This window comes from Micromesistius poutassou (genome assembly GCF_964030765.1).
Source record: "Micromesistius poutassou genome assembly, chromosome: 3".
In the NCBI taxonomy this organism is placed as follows: domain Eukaryota; kingdom Metazoa; phylum Chordata; class Actinopteri; order Gadiformes; family Gadidae; genus Micromesistius; species Micromesistius poutassou.
The window spans coordinates 5,377,934-5,386,517 of NC_140273.1; positions in this window are offsets into that span (position 1 = coordinate 5,377,934).

The window sequence follows — 8,584 nt, forward strand, 5'->3', positions numbered from 1 at the left end:
CATATGCATGCAGGCAGGGTCCCATACACACTGACACACAAACCCACACACAACGTACATTATGACACATACTGACAAACACTTCCTGTTGAACTTCCTGCCTTATCAGAAATTGTGAGGGGGAGCGTGTCACTGTCACTGTGTGTGTGTGTGTGTGTGTGTGTGTGTGTGTGTGTGTGTGTGTGTGTGTGTGTGCGTGCGTTTGTAGCGAGGTGGGGGTGGGGGAAGTTTGGTAGTATTACAAAACCGAGACAAACTGAATGAAAATGTATTTTGGTGGGGAAGTAATATTTAGTAATATTGACTATGCAACAAGTAGTAACAAGTAGACATAGTTCTACTTCCTGTTTTGCATAACGGATACCTAAGCTATATCGCTAAGTTAAAAGTAGGCCAACGTTTGTTTTCAAATGAAGGCCTAGTCGAACATATGTAAAGAGCATGTAGCTCAAATGTGTAAAAGTCGTAGGTAGTGGGGTATCTCATTAAAAATGTATGGTATTTCATTAAAAATGATATATATATTAGGTGCTGCTTTTGTTTCTGGATCAAGAAAAGAAGATCACCTGTGTGATCACCTGTGGATCACCTGTGGCAGAACAGAAATTATATCGTGCGATGTCATCCACTTTGGGGTAAGATGTTTTTTTGTTGCGTTATGTTTCAAAGAATTAGCAAACAATTTGAAGGTGCAATAACATTGCAACTAGCTCTTTGCATAAGATGACCAGGACATATCTGTGGTCAATGCTGATTGATAGTGATTTCAATAATCATCAATCAAATCACGTCAAAGAATTCTGGCCATCCCGTACCTTTGTAACTTTGTTTAGAGGAATCGTAGCAACAAGCCTCCCCAGAGCCCTCCCACTCATTCCATCCATCCACCCCACACAGAACACTGGTACTGAGTGAATTCTGAAACTCTCCCGCCTAATAACTGGAAGGGACTCAACGTTACCCATCATGAATTCATCTCTGCTTGTCTCTGCTAAAGTAGGCTACAGTAGACTGACTACTGCTGAGGTAGTGACAGCCCGAGGCAGGACATTAGAAACACAGCAGGTGGCGCGTCCGTTTATAGGGAACACCTTGCCGGTGGGTTGAAGGTGGTTTGATTGGAAGACCAAAGTCAGAACCCACATAGACTAGAAGATGAGATGAGCATGAGCATATACTGAGCATAAATGAGCATATACTGATAGACACGCCTTTGTATGAGTTATAAATACATCCTGTTGAAAAACTCACTCTGTTGTGGTACAGAGTTGAAATAACGTTTTATGGAGTGATTAATAGTTGTTAGTTTACTAGTTAGTCCTGCTTGTTTGTGCTGGTTTCTGTGGGCCAGTCGTTAGGTGGGTGGGTGTGGGGTAGTTAGGTGGGTGTGGGTGGGTGTGGGGTGGTTAGGTGGGTGTGGGGTAGTTAGGTGGGTGTGGGGTGGTTAGGTGGGTGTGGGGTAGTTAGGTGGGTGCGGGTGCTGGGGGCTAGTCGTGATGTGGGTGGGGGTGTGGGTGGGTGTGTGGGGTAGTTAGGTGGGTGCGGTTGCCGCCAGGAGAGGTATCCCCGAGCAACGGTGATTTAACGCCGGAGTCAACACAAACATGCCGCCCCAACTCTCAGGAGAGGGAGGCGTGGGGAGGCTTTACAAGTCTTTGCGGGCTGATTAGGATGTTTTACTCAGAGATTATTATGCTTTATGAGGGAAGGTGATAAAGTTTGGGTGATTTAGCACCCCATCCTAGTAATATGATATGTGTGCGTCGGTGGGGGGGGGGGGGGGCGGTGTGTGTCTCTGTCTGTCCGTGCCACATTGATGTGTTTACAACTCCTTGGTGATTTTATTCATTCTCTGCATGTTCCTCTCGTTGTTCATCCTCGACGTGCGCTCGTTGTTCTGGCGTAACCGTTCCGTTCGCTCGCAGAGATATACGGAGCAGTCTGGCTTGTTTTTGGCATGACTTTCAAGGTGAAAGCGTTCACGATGTGCGTGTGTGCGTGCGTGTGTGCGTGCGTACACAGGTGCGTGTGTGTGTTTGTGTGTGTAGTGTCCCTGCCTAGTGTGCTTTAGTGCGTATGTGGCATTTGTGTGTGCGTGTGTGTATGTGTGTGTGTGTGTGTGTGACCCGCACACATTTGCACTTTGTGCTTCAAACGGGAGCCCCGTTGTATCACAGGTTTGTAGGGAACAGAGCAGTGCAGCAGGGTGGCACCCATGTGCTCACCTTGCCTTCATCCCACTCACTCTGCTGTAACCTTCTCCCGGTGAGAGGATCCACATCAATAAAGGCCGTTAAACATCAGCTAGAGCAGAAAAAAAAAAAAACGAAAAATGAAAATCAATGGCCTGCAACTGCAGCTCTCCTCAGCCGTGTCCCCAGAGTGAGGGCCGTGGCGCAGGTGTTGGGCTCGGTGTAGACAGAACAGAATAACTTAAACCAGGTTAAAAAGTGGATTTTGTTAAAGAAAGAACACTTGGTATGGGGTTCTGGAGAAAAAGCCCAGCAGCCTCCGCAGAGCATTTTCGTACGTGCAATAATAGAAAAAGTAACATTAATAGGCCTATTTAAAATAATTTATTATTTCATGTTTGAGGAATCAAATGTAAATTGTGTCACAAATCCGTATTTGTGACACAATAATAATTTATTATTATTGTGTATTATTGTGTAATTTATTTTCTGAAAGTTTAATAATGGATGGACGTTTAATAATTCATAGCCCATCATCATGCAAAGATCTAACTACATTTTGTGAATTGAGGTCTGGCTTATTGAGAGAAATTGATATTGTCATATGGAATTGTGTGTGTGTGTGTGTGTGTGTGTGTGTGTGTGTGTGTGTGTGTGTGAGTGTGTCTGTGTGTACATCTAGCGGTATTCCCTCTGGTGTTGTCCTGATAGTGACGGTGCACTATCTGGCCGTGGCCATTCTTCTGACTGTAGATATGCTCAGGAAAAAGGGAGCATTTTTCTGCTCTGCCTGTCCTCCACCTCCTCATTCTAAGGGTCCCAGCCATGATTATTCCTTGCACATTTTCTAGCAGCTTGTACAATGAGAATCAGATGGTCCATCTATCTCATGATTTAATGGAAAATGGCGAGGACACACACACACACGCACGCACCCCCACCCCCACACACGCACCCCAACATACACACACACACACACACCCAAAGTGTCCTTCATGCATAAGAGCATGTCTTTACAGATAATATTATTCATGAACATGCTTAGCAAAGAACGACCTGAGGCAGAGAACTACCTACACATTTTACTTAATTCTATGCCTTTAAGTATTCTGCTACCAGTGGGCCTATATGGAACAATGGTCACCTTTTGATGCGGTTGATTTCGTTACAATAGCTGGCGTCTTATTTTTGGCATAATGGTTCTTAATTCTGAAACTTGAACATGCAGTTGCGATTGTGCCCTTGAATTCCATTTCACTGTTAACTGTTTAGTTACCGCTGTGCTGCTGCAGGCCTGTGCCCACGCTCCCCCCTCCCCCGGAGTGTCCTTTCAGCCTTGGTGTTTGGCTTCTCTTCCTCCTGTTCCCGTTCACACCGTCCGATGGCATAACAATAAACATCACAGGGCCAAGTGGTGATAACCTGCTGCGTCAGCCTTCTCTTAATGCCCCAATAACACCACTAGCTGTTATATGCTGAGTCATTTAGTCGTACAAGACGACCCCCCCCCCCCCCCCCCCAGACACACACACACACACACACCCCATCTATCTTCCATACCTCCAGTTCTCTCCTCCTCTCTGGAATTTCTAGTCCGCTCCTTCTGGTGCCAACTGCTGGCTGCTTACTGTTGTTGTGCTGTGACTTTCAGAGTGTGCGTTTGTGTGTGTGTGTGTCTGTGTGTGTGTGTGTGTGTGTGTGTGTGTGTGTGTGTGTGTGTGTGTGTGTGTGTGTGTGTGTGTGTGTGTGTGTGTGAGAGTGTGTGCGTGCATGCGAATATGTCGAACCATAAACCAGGTATAATATGGACCAATAGGGACAGGGTCATATTAAGTTGAGTCTTTTTGTGAATCTCGAATGATGCAAAAAGGTGCCATTTCTGATACTCTCGTCATGTACTGTTCTCTTTCTCTGCGGAAACATATTAGCAATACTTTTCTTTCCTCCACTCTTTTTTCCATTGGTATTCCTGCCCCTTATCCTATCTGTGGTGGCCACATTTCTCGACATTTCCCAATAATCCCCCCTTAATTGATGCTATCATCTTCATCAGCTCAAGGCTTGCAAAATATACTTTGTTAGGGTCGCAATGTTCCATTTCTAAGTGCCATGCTAATCCTTTGTCCTTCATTTCATACCAGGCCCATGAATTGGGCAGAAAAGTAGAGGTGGAATACATACAAGGGATAAACCACGACGGGGTATCCCATTATTGGAAAATAACGTACATTAGGACAATGGACAATGGCCTTTGCCACAACATGGAAGTATATTGTGTATATATATATATATATATATATATATATATATATATAGTAAGTACATATACAAAACTCTGTGGTTTTGTATATGGTCATGTAACAACTTATTCCAATTCCTGCCCGATTGTTTGAGCCCATACAATGACCTCTCTAGTTTGCAGACTAACTTCTTGTCTGTGTGAGATCTCACCTCGTACCCTTCTGGCTGTTCCATGTAGATCTCACAGTCTATGGGTGCATTTAAGTAGGCAGTTTTCACATCCATCTGGTGTAAGATCAAATTTTCTTGTGCTGCTTTCTGCACCAAAACTCTAACACTAGTCATGTTAGCTGTAGGAGAAAATGTCTCCTCATAATCCACACCCATCTTTTGACTGTACCCTTTGGCAACATATCGGGCCTTGTATTTCTCAGATCCATCAACATCAGTTTTAATAGCATACACCCATCTACCCCCCACTGCTTTCTTACCCTCAGGCAAATTGGTCAGTGTAAATGTGTTGTTCTCTTTAAGTGAATGCATTTCCTCATCCATGGCTTTCACCCACTCTTTTGATTTGTCTGAGGTTACAGCTTCTGTAAACGACACAGGTAGGTTACATATCACACGGTAACAATAATCAATGTTACTCTGGGCTAGATCAGTGTATCTGTCTGGCCTCCTTCTCTCTCTGGAAGGATAACGGCTTGACTCAGGTTCACACTTGACTTCAACTCTTTGTGGTTGGTGATGGCTGACTTCAGCTATCTGTTCTATCACATGATCTGGACTTCTAGATCTAGGTTTTATGAAGTCATCATCTTCAGGTGTAAAATGAGTCTGTGTCTGTTGCTCTAAACCAGATTTAGTCACAAACTTTACCAACCTGTGCTTCTGCACTTTCTTACTGACAGGTAAGTAGACCATGTATGCAGGACTGTTTTTATCATACCCAATGAAAACACATTTTTCAGACCTTGGATCAAGTTTTCTTTTGTCTCGTTTATAAGCAAAACACTCTGACCCGAACCTCTGCATTCTAGACAAATTGGGTCGTCTTCCTGTCAACATCTGGACTGGTGTCTGCCCTGTGCGTCTGTTGAAACACCTATTCCTGACCACAGCAGCAGTTTGGACTGCATAGGTCCATAGTTGTTTCGGCAGACCACTTTCAATTAGCATGCACCTTGCCATGTCAAAAAGTGTGCGCCAATTGCGCTCAGCAGTACCATTTTGGTGAGGAGAGTAAGGTGCTGATGTCTGATGTTTGATCACATTTTTAATAAGCAATGTCTGGTAATCTTTACCTGTAAATTCTGTACCATTATCAGATCTGAAACATTTCACTTTGCCGTATGGGGCAGTATCGGCCAAAAACTTCTCTGTAGCTAGAACAGTGTCACTTTTGTTCTTCAAGAAATACACAAACACAGTACTGGAAAAATCATCAGTGAATGAAAGTGCATATCTGTAACCATCTCTAGACTCTGGGTGAATTGGCCCTGCCAAGTCTGTGTGTACTAGTTCTAGAGGGGTCTTAGCGCTGTGATTGCCTTCTCTGCCCGGATCACGTACTCAGTCACAGTTTCACTGTCTGACTTCTGCAGTGAAGTCAGTTCTGTGTAGAGGCTAATGATGCGTGGCTTTCCTCTGCCTTGATAGTAGTTTCTCAGGATCTGCAGGGCCTCCCGCCCGTCATCGGCAGCATCGCGCATCACCAGCGACAAGCTCTTATCATCAAGAAACTGGATGAGCTCCGCATATGCTTCCGCATTCTTTTCTGCGTCTTCAAGCAACTCATCTGCTTCTTCGGTTGTGGGCTCTGTTAAGATAATGTCTTTTAACCCCTGCAACCGGAGATGGCCCGAAAACTTCACCTCCCATAATTCATAATTATTTTCTTCTCCGTCAAACAGGAGCCGCGACCAGCGGCTACCGAGACTGCTCTTCTTCTCTGCAGCCCGTCCGCTCATGGTGCTCACAGCATGCTATCATCACCTGTACGTCGGTGGGAACATGCTGCAAAACTTTTCACTTGATTCACCTGGGTTCTCTGGGCCCATAACCTGTTGGCAGAGCAGCCATACAGCGGCTACTGCTGTAAAAACCCACTTAGTCGGCACCGAACGCAGAGGAGAAGGAAGGAGGACGAGAGACGCTCAGTTTGCCTCACATGGCACTCAGCACAGCAACTGCTCTCAGCTGCGTGCAGGAGGGCTCTTTTATTCAACCACGCCCACCTGACAGGTGGCTTCACCTTCACAATCAAATCATAATCACATCAATGTTCTGACAAATAAACATAAATCAATAAACAATAAACAATCAATAAGTGAGAATAATTGAGAGCACCACTCAACAAAAGCCGTGGAAGCCGCTGTAAAAGTCCTCTGTTAAACTCGCATGCCTGGCAGTTTCACATCTGTTTTCACATGATCTCACCACACGCCCTATTTAAAATTATTATTTCATGTTCCAGGAATCAAAGGTCAATTAATGTGTCATGCCACTAACCCGTTATTGCAGTTCTTTCTGCAAGTTTAATAACGGATGGACGTTTAATAATTCATAGCCCATCATCATGCATAAATCGAGCAACGTTTTGTGCATTGAACAAGCTTAAGTCTGGCTTATCGAGAGAAATTGATATTGTCATGTGGAATTGTGTGCGTGTCTGTGTGTACATGATCCAGCGGTATTCCCTCTGGTGTTGTCCTGATAGTGACGGTGCACTATCCGGCCGTAGCCATTCTTCTGACTGTAGATATGCTCAGGAAAAAGGGAGCATTGTTTTGCTCTGCCTGTCCTCCACCTGCGTCCAGCAGCGCTGATTATAATATTACCTACAGAACTCTGTGGGAAATCACGGCCGCTGCATTAGTGTTCTGTCAGACTCACACGCCTTGCAGTTTCACATCTGTTTTCACATCGCTACGTTGCGCAACGTTTCACCACACCCCACCCAATATGCATCACAATCTGCCAGAAGAAAACCATGTGGCGCCAAAACTTCATTCTGTCACGCAGTGCGGCCGACCTTATGACCCATCCGGCATTGATTCCGCTCTGTCCCTCAAGTCGTTCAAAATCCTTCTTGGTGAACCCAGACTCAAGACCCCCAATGCAATCATCTGTAAAGGAGCATTCATGGTGACTGAGGGAGTGCTCCAGAGCTGAGTGATTGCCCCGAGATTGTGAATACTGGGTCACTGATTGCTTTTCAAATGGGGCGGCGGGCGGGGGGGGGGGGGGGGGGGGGGGAGGAAGTAGGGAGGGGGAGGGGTGGGGTATGAGATGCTACTGTAGCATCCTAGCCTCCATCCGTCCGTTCTGCTGGGAGCATGTAAGGCCGTTTCCGACATCCAGGACACCATCCACTGTGTTTCCACTCCTGGTCTGTCTGCTCCTGGTCTCCCCCCCCCCTCCCCTCCGTCTCTCTCCAGGGTTTATGGATCGATGGCCGCCTGCAGGGGGGGGCAGAAGGTGACCTTCAGCTGTGAGCCATGGGAGACGCCTCAGGCCTCTCACAGCCACGAGGTTCAATCATCACAGTGTGTTTGTGGGTGTGTGTGTGTATGTGTGTTTGGATTGAATGTGTGTACGCACTCACGTTCATGACTCTGTGTGTTTGTGTGTATTTTCATACATGGTGTAAGTGTGTGTGTGTGTGTGTGCGTGTATGAGAGTGTGCTCGTTTGTGTTGGTAAGTTCGCGCGAGGTAAGTTGTGCATGCGCTGACATGCTCGCGTGCACATCTGTGATTGTGTTAAGCGTAGCACATGATTGTGTGTGTTTACGTGTGCATATTCATACGTGCATGGTGTGTATATGTGTGTGTGTGTGTGTGTGTGTGTGTCTCACCTCCCTCTTTCTGTTCCTTCCATGTCCCTCTGCTTCCCGTTTAGAGGCAGTGAGTGTGTGCGCAGGGGGGGGGAGACGCACACTGAGATGGCATGAAAGGAAAGGAGGGAGAGACTGTTGTGCAGCGATGAGCAGATCTGGTGGAAGACAAAATGTCACTCGAAGAGTTTGGGAGAAAATAGCTCCCAAAGGGGGACATAGCACACACACACTTCCACGCACATGCACATACACACATACACACATACAAACACACACACACACACACACACACAAACACAGAAATATAA